General features: G+C 53.2%; 2 non-coding genes across 2 annotated transcripts; both read right to left on the bottom strand.

The window, feature by feature from the left end:
• On the bottom strand, window positions 1-164 carry LOC144126393 (U1 spliceosomal RNA). Its single transcript, XR_013313485.1, has one exon. It is a non-coding gene; the product is annotated as a U1 spliceosomal RNA (small nuclear RNA).
• A 1869-nt stretch (window positions 165-2033) lies between these two features.
• Window positions 2034-2104, bottom strand: TRNAG-GCC (transfer RNA glycine (anticodon GCC)). Its single transcript has one exon. It is a non-coding gene; the product is annotated as a tRNA-Gly (tRNA).
• Between the last annotated feature and the right edge of the window lie 12880 nt (window positions 2105-14984).

Raw genomic sequence — 14984 nt, forward strand, 5'->3', positions numbered from 1 at the left:
AGGGGGATAGCGCGAACGCAGTCCCCCACTACCAAAAATTGCATGCCCCATCTGCCCCAGTTTGGGGTAGTGGCAGGGGTCAGCACGAGCGCAGTGCAATGCCCGCGCCTCTCCCTGGGGGCACCGCCTCGCTGATCACGGTAACCCCGGCACCAGGTAAGTATGCCTACACAGCGTCTCGCCACGGGTACCCACCGCGCGCGGGCGGCCATGTAGCGCAAGTTTACTGGTCAGGAAAAACTCGGAACGGTGACAGCACGGCGAAAAACTGCGAATTACATCTGAAGGAGTTCAGGCGAAAGCCAAATCTTCAACAAGCTGTTAATGTAGACTATCACTATTTTAAGGCTGTAAGCCAATAGAACTCGAGAAATAATCGCAATCACGACGGCTGCTGTTCCGCTCCGTAATCTGAGGTCTTTTTCTCTCCACCGCTAGAGGCGCGACCACCGCTCAATCGCCTCCATTGGCTGCGTTCCAATACTCCCAAGTAGACGGCTACTTAGACAACTTAGACGTCTAGCCGGACAGCCGCCATTTTGGGACGCGTTCCATTTCTCGGCGAAGCAGTCTCATAACAGTCTCATAAGACTGCTTCGCCGAAGTCCACATCGATGCAGGCTAACTTGCTGTCTAAAGATGGCGGAGCTGATATACGCGGATGAGCGAGTCGTGCTCTTGCGGGCGTCGGACTGTACACGGAGTATAGGAAAGGAAAAATGTGAGTCATTCCATATTGTTATTTGGTACGCAAACTAGTGGCTAATTAATCTTCGTGGACGTGCGATTCCTAGCAGTGAATCACGCAGGAGAAAATCGTGCAGTTGAGAGCTTTGCTACAGCAGCGGACGCTGTAGGTCTGTTTACGTGATCCGGACGATGCCGGATCTTAATTAGCACTTGATTTTAGAGAATACTCGTCGCTGTCGTTGGTTTCCTCGACGGGCGTTAAGACGGCTGGCGTGACGGTTAACAAATGTGTTCTTCTGTTGCTGTATTAGTTGCATCAACTCTTTCGCGTGCATTCTTTTTTATCTCTACACTCTCAGAACAAATACACCGGCATGTTGCGAATTGATTTTAGTCGTTGCAGGATTAAAGATCGCTGCTGTATTTAGGTCTCTCGCTGTCTCCGAGTGCCACGTAGGGCAGACAGCGGGTTTAATGTCACGTATGTGTTTTCCTGTTGCAGTGTATATTAGCCGTATCGTATTTCGCGCATATTAATTACAGTCTTTCGTATTCTTATGTTTACAGTACCGTCTGGACGAGCACGTTCGAGGAGCATGTACAGTTGAGCATCAATAATAAAAGAATAATCGCATATCTCTTTAGCGTCGTCTTCGGAGAGCGGTCCCGTCTGCTACAAGTAGACTGACCGATAGGCACATCCACCAGTCCGGTTTACGCGCAAATTCATTCCAGAAGAAATGTGTAAACTTGTTGAAAACACGTTTTTAATTATCTTTATTGCTCAGTTTGTGAAAAATAGTAGTACAACTGTTCATAAGCTTTAGTTACATTATTATGCCGCGAGGCGGCGTGAGCACTAGACAAGTTCCAATACATGGACATGTAGACTGCTTCCTAGACGTCACACTAGACGTCTTGTTAGACGTCTAGAGTATTGGAACGCAGCCACTGTTGACTTCGTCAATGGTGCAAGCGTGTCCCAAAAATTTTTTTCTTTCCTTTTTATTATTATTTTAATAAAGCCACTTACTACTACTACATTGCTTCAGTATCGATTGCAGATGCCGGGGCTAGCAAAAATATTTTCCTTCCTTTTTATTATTGTTTTAATAGCACCACTTACTACTACTTCCAGCAGTCTGGCAAGACGACCTCGTGCAGTGGCATAACCACGCGGCACATCATGCTTTCGCCAAAAAAGTTTATGCTGCCAGCTTGAAGAAGGTGCCGTACACAACGTAACGAGTACAGCTAATAAATTGTAAAAAAAAAATTGTAAACGCTACGACGTGCACAAATCGAAAATAATTGTACTCTGCACTGCAAGGAGAAAAAAAGCCTGCGTCGGCCGGGAATCGAACCCGGGCCACCCGCGTGGCAGGCGAGTATTCTACCACTGAACCACCGACGCGCTGAGAAATTCATACAGTTTAAAGCCGCTGTACGATCACTTTTTTCCGCATGCGTAGGCGTCGTTGCGGACGACTCCGGTGTACTGATTGGCGCGCTCGCCAGTGCCGCCCGTGCGGCAGCACAGGCATGTGCCGTTGCAAAATACGAATATACCTTGCCGTACGAACACACGCACGCACGCACGCTGATGTTGCGGCTCAACCGATCGAGACATGCTTAGCTGCGAGTGAGCCTGCGCAGACGTGCAGCGTGCCGGGCCGCTCGGTGTTCTCCGCTCTCGCACTCACTCGTGACTTGTCCACGTTCACCTCGAGAGCGGGGATCCCGGGCTGCTTCGTCTCGTTGGACCAAGCCAAGGCGTTCGACCGTGTCGAGCACCGGTATACCTCCTAGGAGTCCTAGAAGCCTATGGCTTCCCTTCCGAATTCATTGAAAGAATTAATCTTCTTTACTCCACAGCCAGTTTAAGTATAAATGGAGCGATGAATTAATCTTCTTTACTCCAGGCTTACAGCCAGTTTAAGTATAAATGGAGCGATTAGCGCTCCTTTCTGCATCTCGCGGCATTAGGCAGGGATGCCCATTGTCACCCATGCTTTTCGTACTCTGCATCGACCCATTGCTACGTCGCATAGCCGACAGTCCATCAGTACGCGGATTCCCCCTGCCTGGCCAAGGCCAGGTTAAGGTCTCTGCGTACGCCGATGATGTGTCCCTGTTTTTGCGAGACGAGGACAGCTACGCGGCGTTTTTACGGCTCTTTGAAGAGTACAGCGAGCTGTCCGGCGCCCTGCTGAACAGGGGCAAGAGCAGAGCGCTGCGCTTTGGCGCATTCTCGTCGGATCTGCTGTGCGACGTGCAGTGGGTCTCCGCCGTAAAAGTATTGGGTGTTCACTTTCTCGCGTCCGGAGAGGCGGGACGAGAAACGTGGACTCAGCTCAGAGCTACCGCAGAAAGACGCTTGACCGTAGCGGTGCGCTTTCGCCTCTCTCTCGCAGAGCGCGCGTTTATCATCCGATCATCGGTATGCGCCCCCCTAATCTACGTCGCCAGAGTCGCCTACCCTCCCCGTAACCTCACGCGACGCATGTCCACTCTATGTGGCTCGTTTTTTTGGGCAGGAAAGACTGAGACAGTAGCACGAGCTCTGCTCAGACTTCCTACAGAAATGGGGGGATTTAGCCTCCCTCATCTACCCACATTGTGCAGTGTCCTCGCCTTGCGAGGGATCCGCGACCTTGTCGACAATACGGACTACCCGGGAAGGGGGCTCCTTGCCTACTTTCTCGGAACATCGCGTCCCCGTTTCTTCTCGGAACACAGTATCGGCCCCTCAGCCTTGCAGCCCCCCCCCCCCCCCCCCCTGTTTTTCCTGAAAGCCTGCCGTGCCCTCGGGTCTCTCACCACAGCCCTGCCTGGTGTGGAGATATTCGCCACGGCACCCACACGGGTTTGCGAGCTCCTCGCTGTACGAGAAGCAACACCGGAACAATTGACAAGGAGTGGGCAGGCGCGGTGGCGAGACCTGAGACATTCATCTCTTCCTGCGCAGGTGCGCGACTTTGGCTGGCTGCGAGGCTGGCGGGTTTTACCCACGGCTGACCGCATCGCAGCATGGGGCGTGGCACCCTCCGCCCGTTGCCCGCAGTGCGGTCTAGTGGAAACATTAGAGCATGCAATGTTCGAATGCGTAGTAGCCAGAATCTTCTGGCGGCTCATGTCACGCATGTTTGGGGCTCGTCTCAGCTCCAACACAAGATCGCGTGAGCCATTCGTCCGCATGCTACTTTGCGTCGGCGCATTTGTCCTAAGGCGGCAGAGGGGAGCTGCGGCCTTACGCGGCCGCCCACAGAGGGCCATGTACCCCCTACTGCAGCGTGTACGCGCACGTATGCTAGAGCAAGCATGCGAAGACCTTGTGACGCTAGAGGAACACAAATTCCTTCGGCGGTGGTCCACCCGCTTTATCGATGTGCGTCGTGGCCGTGTGGCTGTGCTGACTCTGCCGTTCTAGCCACCGGCAGAATTGTGTGCGCGTTTTTCTGCTGTGTGCCGTGGACTACAAGTGACACGAGTGCGCGGCAAACTTCACGACGTGAACTTCTGCGACATCGCTCAAGAACTCTTTCAGTGCACTCTTGTCATGTGCATTCTTGTCATATGCGTTTTTTGTGATGTGTTTTTGTCATGTGCGGTTTATTTGTACCACCGACGACTTAGGTCGTTTTTGTATCACTGTTTGTTTGAGGGACGAGAGTCCCTGCTTGTTATCAGTCCAATAAACTTCTCTTAATAGCAGGTAAAACCGCGATCGGCTGTGATAGCCATGGATCTCGGCGCGGCCGATTCTGACGTCCGCGAACGAAGTCGCAATTACCAAACTTTGCAACACCGCAGGCGAGGTTCTAAAACAGCGTCGCGGTAACGTTTGCGCTATTTCTACTTCATAAAAAAAAAGCCATCATACCGCGATCGTGACACAACTGGTTCGACCGCTAGTCGGCTAGACTCCGCTGAAGACCACCCGTATATGTATGCAACCGTTTTGCTACGATCTAAGATTTTTGCCTCCTAACATTTCAAGAGTGCCCCCTTGAAAGTTATGCTATACCCTAACATGCAATAACAATTTCAGAACGACGACGCGATTCGTATCGCGAATTCTCGAAGCCAAGGATACGGGACTAGACCAAACTATAGCAGTACGATCGTTTGTAATTATAACAGGGAAATTCACACAGCTGAGATCAGGCACAGGTTAAATCATCAGTTATTCAAACTAGCACACTGTAGTCATTTTTCATGTATTATAACTGCCTTTATTTTGTAGCTTTTTCATTGCACACGTTAGTTGTCATCTACGTTGGCTATCACTCTCAAGTAAACAGGCTTGCTGTCTCCCCATTTAAGTGTTATTGCAAAAGACACTTATCTACTCATCGACATAATTAAGAAGTGTGTGTCTGAATTGTGCATGTATTAAAAATTCCATATTTTAGCACACTGCTGTCGAATATACAAACCTATAAATGCACGAGAAAATTATGACATTCCCAGTAATTTGTAATATGTAAAAGCAGTTGTAACTGCAGCAGTTGTGCATTTCACAGAAGAGTAACTGTGCAACAGTACTAATTTCTCTCTGTAATGTTATTCGGTCCGTTAGAAAAGACAAAATAGAAATAGCACAGTGTGGTGACAAAGGGGCCAAGCCATCTATCACTGTGCTGAAATGCATGACTGTTTTTGCACAGTGACAGCAGGTGGCCAGTTTTATTTTAGTAGTCATTGCTTAGCTCATATTGCAATGAGAATTGCACAAGCTGGAATTGCAGCAGTGCAAACAAGCCTGGAGGAGCGCTCAGCAAGCAGACACATGGAGAAACAAGCTGGCATGTTGTGTGTACAACTCCAAAAAATTCTGAAAGTGCCCATGTGAATGAAAACAAAGTACTTGCTTAGTACTTAGTATAAGGCTATACATGCCTTTTACCTTCAGTGTAAACATAACAGGATGTGGGAGTTGGTAAAATGGCTTACATCTGGGCGGCTCCTGGTTGAGGTTGCGAAAGGATACTTAATATATTCAGGAAAACAGGATGCACTGACCATGCATAGTGGTTATCTCATGCATAATTTGTAGCAATACATTTACAAGGTGAAAGTTGTGTTCTTGCAAAATACAATGAAATAAAAAAATAAGCATTTATGTATGTGTATACGGTATACGTACATGCATATATCCTCTCATATAGCTTTACAGTAATATTTAAGAATTTTTTCTAACCACAAAATAAAATGAGAGATCGTAACAGTGATTCTGGCTCCCAAAACAGCAGACAAAACTGAGCATTGTCTCCACTACTTGTCATGTATAAAATTTTGGAACGTGCTAGCTGTTGTTATTAGCAACATCTTCTGCAAAGTAAAGGTTATTTCACTGCCAGTTTGGTTTTCAAACTGCCACAGTTCCCTTCAGGCATACCTTAAGTTAAAATGCCTTAGTTGTTAACCTGACTGCTTGAAAATCTTTGCCTAGGCTATGCCTACTTTTCGGCTTCATGTATGTATTATAATGGCAAACAAATGTCTTGTTTTGTGGCCTCCTTTTTCAAAATAATGCACCAAAATTACAATCCTCCTCAGGGCCTTATATGAAAACTCGTGTTACTATAATGTACAGAAAACAGCAACTCTATGAATAAATTATTATTGAGTGCAGGTTTGTGCCTTTCCATGCGTTTCACTGCCATCAATGTAAGAAAATCACATTCACACACACAATTCACAGCAGCTGTAATCTGACTCCATTGATGATAATTAACAGAACTGTATATGAAATTTATCTTTATTATAGAGGAGAAGGGGGCACTGTTTTATGAATACTGTAAACGCTGGCCCAATAACATGCCTGGCTGGCCATTTCAGATAAGAATAAGGATCAAATGACACACGCACATAAAAGTCACGTGCGTAAACATACTACCGCCAGGTATCCCCGGGCGGCGCCTTGAGGACAAAGAAGCGAGACGCACGTGCTCTTTGCAGCTGGAACACTGCTTGATTACTTGCGGCCTTTGCCTAGACTTTTTGATTCTGCAACCCATTTGTGACATTTTGTGGTGGAGCGCGCTGGGTAAATCGCGCTGGAATATGTCGCACACCCCTCCGAACACCGAGGACCCCAGACCTCTCCCTGTCGACACGCCAGTGCGCCGGGTCAGAAGCCGAAATCTTGGACTGCCCCCTGAGCATGGGCTATTGGAGTTAAACCTCGCCGCCTGGCCGACTGCTTCCTGTGCTCAGGCCATTCGACTCTAACTCGGCGCCTAACCCTCAACCGGTCATGCAAGGCGCCGTGTACTACACCATCCAGAACCCACGGCTACCAAAGTCCTTTCACGAGACTCAACTGGAGGACGTGGAAGATTGGCTCCTCCGGTTTGAACGTGTCGCCGCATTTAACCAATGGGATGACGCCGCCAAACTGAGGAACATTTTCTTCAGCTTGGAGGATGGTGCTCGTACGTGGTACGAAAATCGTGAGGACACTCTTTCATCATGGCCTGAGTTCCGACGTCAACTGCTCACCGCGTATGTCAGCGCTGATCGTCGGGAGCGAGCTGAACAAGCCTTACAGTCCTGTATGCAAATGCCCAATGAAACGGTTACCATGTACGTCGAAGACATGACGCGGCTCTTCCGACGGGCTGACCCAGCCATGTCGGAAGCCAAAAAGCTGCGCCACCTAATGCGCGGTGTTAAAGAACAGCTTTTCACCGGCCTCGTGCGCAGCCCCTTAAGCACTGTTGCTGAGTTTCTAGCGGAGGCAGTCACGATGGAGCTGGTACTCCGGCAGCGTTTCACCGCGTACGACTGGCCAGTCCTTGCTGCTTCTGTTACAGAGTCCCTCCAGGTTTTCAACAGCAATACCGACTTTCTCCGCGACATGATACGCGCTGTTGTCCGTGAGGAGCTAGAGAAAATTTGTGGTACGTCGCAGCCAGCGGCCAGCACCCTTATGAACGTTATCCGCGAAGAGGTGCAGCAGGCTATCAGGCCTCCGTTACCACACGCCGAACCACAGTCTACCCAGACTACTGCCGCCCGACATACACTGAAGCTCTGCGACGCCCTGCCCCAAATCCAGCGGCAGTTTTTCCAAACCATCACGACGTCCTGCTACCCTCCATGCAGCCAGGGCAACACCGCATCCCGAGTAATCGAGAATCCCTGCGCAGAGCGGACATCTGGCATGGCCCTGACCGCCGGCGTTTGTGCTTCCACTGTGAGGAGCCCGGTCACCTGTTCCGCCGGTGCCCATATCGAGAGCTTGGCCTGCAGGGTTTTTCCTCCAAGGCCCCGGTTTAGTCAACGGCCCCGTGAGATTGAAGAGTACCTGACCCAGCAACCTCAGTGGTCCATGGCGCGCCGTCAGTCCCGATCACCGTCACCTCGCCGTCCATCGTTTTCACAGAATGCGCAGAACTCCTCGCGAGCGACGGCGGACCACTCACCCAGCCCTCGCCGGGAAACTGAGGACAGCGACCTCCAGGGGCATGGTCGCTGAATATCGACGCTGTAAAGACTCCTTGACGATGCAGACGACGCAGACATCCGATGATAGAGCTTTGACGACGCCTACGACAGCAGCTGAACTAAAGGACCGCTTCTCCCTCGACATACCCATGCCTCTCGATGGTCACAGCATTAGTGCGTTGGTGGACACAGGAGCGGAGTTTTCAATTATCAATGGCAAATTGGCAGCGCTTCTAAAGAAAAATACAACTCCTTGCTCTGGCATGCAGATCCGGATGGCGGGGGGCTATATCATTACTCCGCTTGGACAGTGCACGGCTAGGGTCCAGATCAGCGACTCGACGTTTATAGTTAGCTGCCTGGTGCTCCGCGACTGTTCTCGTGACCTTATTTTGGACGTAGATTTTCACCGTGAGAATGGGGCTGTTATTTACCTGCGGCACAGAACAGTTACGTTTTCGACAGCGAAAACCGATAACACCTCCGACGTTCGGCAACGCAGCTCCGCCCTTCATATTTCCACTGAAAGTGTCTTGATCCCGCCGCGCTCCATTGTTTTTGCAAGCGTCGAATGCGATGATGGGCTACATGATGGACTTGCAGTCGCCGAGGGCAACCTTTCCTTGCTGCTGACACATGGCATTTGCGCGGCCCTAAGTGTTGTCCACCTCCGTAACGGTCGGTCGGAACCCCTGGTTACTAATTTTACGAGCGAACCTCATCACCTTTTCCGAGCTACTGCCGTCGCGTGGTCCGACCAATTGGCCGATGTTACTGAGTGCTTTGCGTCCGAGGCCATGGACCGTCCGGACACGTCCCTGGATCGCATCAATAATAGCTCCGGGCTCTCAGCGACTCAACAGCGCGACCTCCGCGGCCTACTGCTCCAGTACAAAACCTGCTTCGCATCCTCCTCGTAAGTGCGGCAAACGACGATCACGAAGCATCGGACCATCACTTCCGATGACGCTCGCGCCATACGACAGCAGCCGTACCGCATTTCCCCAAAGGAAAGCGACGCTATCCAAACGCAGGTGAAGGAGATGCTTACAGACGACATTATTCAGCCTTCTAAGAGCTCGTGGTCGTCGCCTGTCGTGCTTGTTAAGAAGGATGGGACACTGCGCTTTTGCGTGGATCACCGTAAGCTGAATGCGATAACGAAAAAGGACGTCTACCCGCTGCCCCGCATCGACGACTCGACAGACTTCGCCGCACCAAGTATTTTTCGTCGATCAACCTAAAGACCCGGATATTGGCAGATTGAGGTTGATGAACGTGACCGTGAAAAAAACGGCCTTCATCACACCCAACGGCCTATATGAATTTAAGGTGTTGCCCTTCGGCCTTTGCTCTGCGCCAGCGACGTTTCAGCGTATCATGGATACTGTCCTGGCTGGCCTCAAATGGCAAACCTGTTTAGTTTACCTAGATGACGTGGTGTTGGTCGAAGGTTTTATGCCGCAGGTCAATAGCAGCACCATTCTCACGGTGAAAATCTACGCCCAAAATAAGGTCACGAGAACAGTCGCGGAGCACCAGGCAGCTAACTATGAACGCCGAGTCGCTGATATCGACCCTAGCCGTGCACTGTCCAACACCTTCGACCAACACCTTGAACGCCTGCGGACCGTGTTGGATGCCCTGCGGTTGGCCGACTTGACACTTAAAACCGAGAAATTCCACTTTGGCTACAAAGAGCTCAAGTATCTCGGCCATGTTGTGAGCGCCGATGGCATACGACCCGATCTCGAGAAAACTGCTGCCATAGCCAAGTTTCCCCATCCTACTACAAAAAAAAAAACGCTCAAGTGCTTCTTGGATTTGTGCGCCTACTACTGCCGTTTTATCACCGACTTCTCCAAGATCGCAGAACCCCTCACCCGTTTAACACGTGACGATACACCATTCGTCTGAACTGCCGAGCAACAGGCTGCTTTCACAGAGCTGCGCCAACGGCTGCACACTACCCCTGTGCTTGCTCACTTTGATAAGGAGGCTGCTACCGAGATACACACCGACGCTAGCAACATCGGGCTTTGTGCCGTCCTCGTTCAACATCAAGAAGGCATGGAACGTGTGATCGCGTATGCGAGTCGTACACTCTCGCGCACCGAAATCAACTACTCGCCCTCGGAAAAGGAGTGCCTCGCTGTCATCTGGGCCACGATGAAATTTTGGCCTTATATCTATGGTCGTCATTTTAAAGTGGCCACCGACCACCATTCCTTGTGCTGGCTTACCAATCTCCGGGACCCATCAGGCCGCCTAGCATGCTGGAGCCTTCGCCTTCAAGAATTTGATTACACAATTGCCTATAAGTCCGCTTGTAAACACGAAGACGCCGACACGCTCTCACGCGCACCCGTCGAGCAAGTTGATGACAGCGCAGAGGATGACAATCGTTTCCTAGGTGTGATCAGCAGTTCGGACTTAGTGGCAAAGCAGCATGCTGACGCTGCCCTGCAGTCTGTCATGGATCACCTGGAGGGCCATGCTTCCAACGTACCTCGACACTTTTCCCGCCACTTGTCCTCTTTTTGCATTCGCAATGGTGTACTGTTCAAGAAAACTCCAGCAACGGTGACCGGCCCTACCTCCTAGTCGTGCCATTAGACCTCCGCGACATTCTTTCGGTGTGTCATGATGAGCCCACCTCTGGCCACTTGGGATTTGCACGCACGCTCGCTCGGGGCTATTATTGGCCTAAACTGGCAAAGACCATCCACCGCTACGTCAGAGGTTGCCGTGGGTGCCAGCGTCGTAAGTCACCACCGCTCAAGCCCGCAGGTTTGCTCCAACCAACTGCGCCACCTCGCACACCTTTTGACCAACAGTCGGCATTGATCTTCTGGGCCCATTCCCTGTGTCGTCTTCAAACAATAAGTGGATTATAGTTGCGACTGAGTATTTGGCGCGCTACGCGGAAACCCAGGCGGTGCCGCGCAGTACATCCTCTGAAATCGCGCGCTTCTTCATACACCACATTGTTTTACGACATGGCGTCCCGCCCTCCGTCATCACCGATAGGGGCACCGCGTTTACAGCGCAGCTCATGCACAAAATGTTCCAGCTGAGTCACACGAACCACCGCAAGACTGCTGCATATCACCCGCACTCCAATGGGCTCACAGAGCGCCTCAACAAAACCTTAGCGGACATGCTCGCAATGTATGTCGACGTACAGCACAAGACTTGGGACGAGATCCTCCCGTATGTGACGTTTTCCTACAACACGGCGATTCAAAAAACGACTCGATTTACGCCATTTCGCCGGCGAGCTGCCGACGCTGCTCCGGGAGACACGCGACGGCCGACTGCCTTCGTCCGCGCGCCTACTCGGCGGCTGCTGCCTCCAGCAACAATCCGAAGAAACCCGACCTGCCTGCGGCGCCCCAGCCCGAGAACCCTGTTCCCGCTTCGACGCCGAAGGAGGTTGCAGTGCCCGCATCGAGCCAAGACACCAACACTCCTGCTGCAGAAGCAGACCACGCTGCCGAGAGCCAGCCCGAGCTGGAGCCTACCGCACCCTCGGGGGAGCAGTCGGCAGACACCGGGGACTCGACCGAGTCTCTCATGTTCCCTCCGAACAGCGACCTCCCGCCGCACTTTACCTCGGGATCATCTAGCGATTGCGACTCGCGCGATTCGGCGGAGGAGAACGACGCAGCAACCTCACGCCAAGCGACACTTCGCCTGACAGGGGACCTCCGCTGCGAGCAACTCCCACGACCCGGCTTGGCGACCGCAGCAGGTGCGTCTCGACGATGACGACGGCGCCGGTCGCCATCGAACACCCCAGACGAAGCCACCCTGGAATCCAAGGACCACGCCCTGGCTGCGCCACTGCCTACCGACACCGCCCAGCGTGACTCGCACCAGCACCAGCGACCTGCACTCCAACGAAGGGTCAACGGGCAAGCATGCACTGTCACCGGCCAAAGACTCCGATGCCACTCTCGAAGGGAGCCACTCGGCCAGTCAAAACCGAAAAAGGTCGCGCGAGCGTACAACTCCAGATATCTAGAATTGTAAACAGAATGTCGGCGGCCTGTTTATCCACAATGGCGGCCGTGCATCTCCTCTCCCTGAATGTTCAGGGATTTCGATCACTAGACAAACAGAGGGAGGTGATGCACTTCGCCCGCGCACAGGGCGTCGACGTTCTGTTCCTCCAAGAATGTAATTTTCGTGGCCCACTTGATGTCACCAACTTTAAGGATATCGCTCCCTCGTGCCCGCGTTCTTCTCACTCACTGACGCCGCTTCGTGCGGTGTCGGTGTAGTATTTCTGAACTATGTACGGGATCGACGACCGCACACTGGCCGTCGATTTCGCGCTAAACGGCAGACGTGTCAGGGCGTTGGTGGTTTACGCGCCGGCACAACGGAGCGATTCTTCGTAATTTTTTTAATCACTCGATTCTTTTCTCCTCGATACCTACCCCACTTTCATGGTAGGTGACTAACTGTGTACTCGGCGCGTGATGTGCACGGCCCCGGGCAAGGTCGGCCCTACGCCGGAGCACGGTCACTGCGGGACCTCTGCGTCCAGTTTCGTTTATCTGATGCATGGGTGTCCCAGCACGGCGACACCTTCGGGCCTACCTGGGAAAGAGGACAGTCCGCCAGCAGACTAGACAAGTTTCTTCTCCCCCCCCCCCCCCCGAGCTTGCGCGCTTCGTCACCTCTTGTAGTGTGCTCGAGTTCCCCAGGGGCACTCCGCGCATCTCAGACCATCGACCGCTGTCAGTAATGCTGGACTTCGGCGGGTGCGCCCCACGTGTGAACAAGTGGCGAATGGACTCCAGCATACTGACAGACGCGTGCCCCGTGCCCTGGGATGAGTGGAAAGCCGAGTGGCGTTCCCTCCTCATCAGAGAGGGCCGTCTACGGAGATCACGCATCACGCGAGAGCTTAATCAGATGCTGACGCGCATTCATATCGTGAAAAGAGGCGCGCCGCTCACCTTCGCTATGAAGGACTATTTAAACCTGCTAAAGGCGCGGTACGGGACGCTGCTGCGACAGTCGTAGCGTGCGGCGAGCCAAGCTTTCACCCAGGGCAGGCCCATAGCAGACCCCTTGGTCTTGCGCCAGGTACGCGCGGGCGCCCTCAACGAGGACTCCCCCGCTTTAATCGAAGAGGCCGTCCTCCCCGACGGAGCCAGGAGCAGCAGCGCCACTGACATTCGTGATGTATTTACACGCCACGTGTCACAGGTGTTTGCTTCTGGCGTCGAACGGGAGGGTGGCCCGGAGTTTCGCGAGGCGATCCACGAGTTTTGCCGGGACCTTCCCATAATCCCGGAGGCGCTTTCGGCTCACCTCTGCGCGCCGGCGTCGCGGGACGAGCTCCGCGCCACGCTAAATGCAATGAACACCGCCTCGGCCCCCGGCCCTGACGGAATCCCGATCAGTTTTTACACCCGATTTTATGAGCTGTTAGGAGGGTCACCAGCTCGACATTGTGAACAAGTTGGTGACAGATGGAGCTAGACCGGACTCCTTCCGGGAAAGCAGAGCCGTGCTCATCCTGAAGCCCGGCGGGTGTCCATCCGACCCGCAAGCGTGGCGCCTGATCACTCTGCTCAACGCAGACTACAAGATCGTGGCGTCACTGCTGGCACACAGGTTGAGCGCGACTCTGCCCACGCTCATCAGTCCTGCGCAGACGTGCAGCGTGCCGGGCCGTTCGGTTTTCTCCGCTCTCGCACTCACTCGTGACTTGTTAACGTTCACCTCGAGAGCGGAAATCCCGGGCTGCTTCGTCTCGTTAGACCAGGCCAAGGCGTTCGACCGTGTCGAGCACCGGTACCTCCTGGGAGTCCTAGAAGCCTTTGGCTTCCCTTCCGAATTCATTGAAAGAATTATCTTTACTCGGGGCTTACAGCCAGTTTAAGTATAAATGGAGCAATTAGCTCTCCTTTCTGCATTTCTCGCGGCATTAGGCAGGGATGCCCATTGTCACCCATGCTTTTCGTACTCTGCATAGACCCATTGCTACATCGCATAGCCGACAGTCCATCAGTACGCGGATTCCCCCTGCCTGGCCAAGGCCAGGTTAAGGTCTCTGCGTATACGCCGATGACGTGTCCCTGTTTTTGAGGGACAAGGACAGCTACGCGGCGTTTTTACGGCTCTTTGAAGAATACAGCAAGTTGTCCGGCGCCCTGCTGAACAGGGGCAAGAGCAGAGCGCTGCGCTTCGGCGCATTCTCATCGGATCTGCTGTGCGACGTGCAGTGGGTCTCCGCCGTAAAGGTATTGGGTGTTCACTTTCTCGCGTCCGGAGAGGCAGGCCGAGAAACATGGACTCAGCTCAGAGCTACCGCAGAAAGACGCTTGACCGTAGCGGCGCGATTTCGCCTCTCTCGCAGAGCGCGCGTTTATCATCCGCTCATCGGTATGCGCCCCCCTAATCTACATCGCCAGAGTCGCCTACCCTCCCCGCAACCTCACGCGACGCATGTCCACTCTATGTGGCTCGTTTTTTTGGGCAGGAAAGACGGAGACAGTAGTATTCCCCCTTCCCGTCTGGACCTTCGAGGAGTGTGGATGTCTCCTGCCTCTCCTCTCGAGACGTGCTCGTTCCCTTCGACGACTACGTCTCGCCTCCGCCGCGCCCGGCGCACCCTCCTGCCCACCCTTTGGACGATCGCAAGGAGCACCGAGCGCGGCCAGCGCCGTACGGCGCACCTCCCAGGGAGCTACTAGGCCGCCCCGCCGACCCGTCGCCCGCGTAGGGCCCCGTCGCCCTACTCCTAGTAGGCCTACTCGCCCGGCGGCCGCTTCGGCGGCCGGGTAACCCTCGCCCGCCGGGAGAGCCTCTTCGGGCCG

Source organism: Amblyomma americanum, chromosome 3, assembly GCF_052857255.1.
Source record: "Amblyomma americanum isolate KBUSLIRL-KWMA chromosome 3, ASM5285725v1, whole genome shotgun sequence".
Taxonomy (NCBI): Eukaryota; Metazoa; Arthropoda; class Arachnida; order Ixodida; family Ixodidae; genus Amblyomma; species Amblyomma americanum.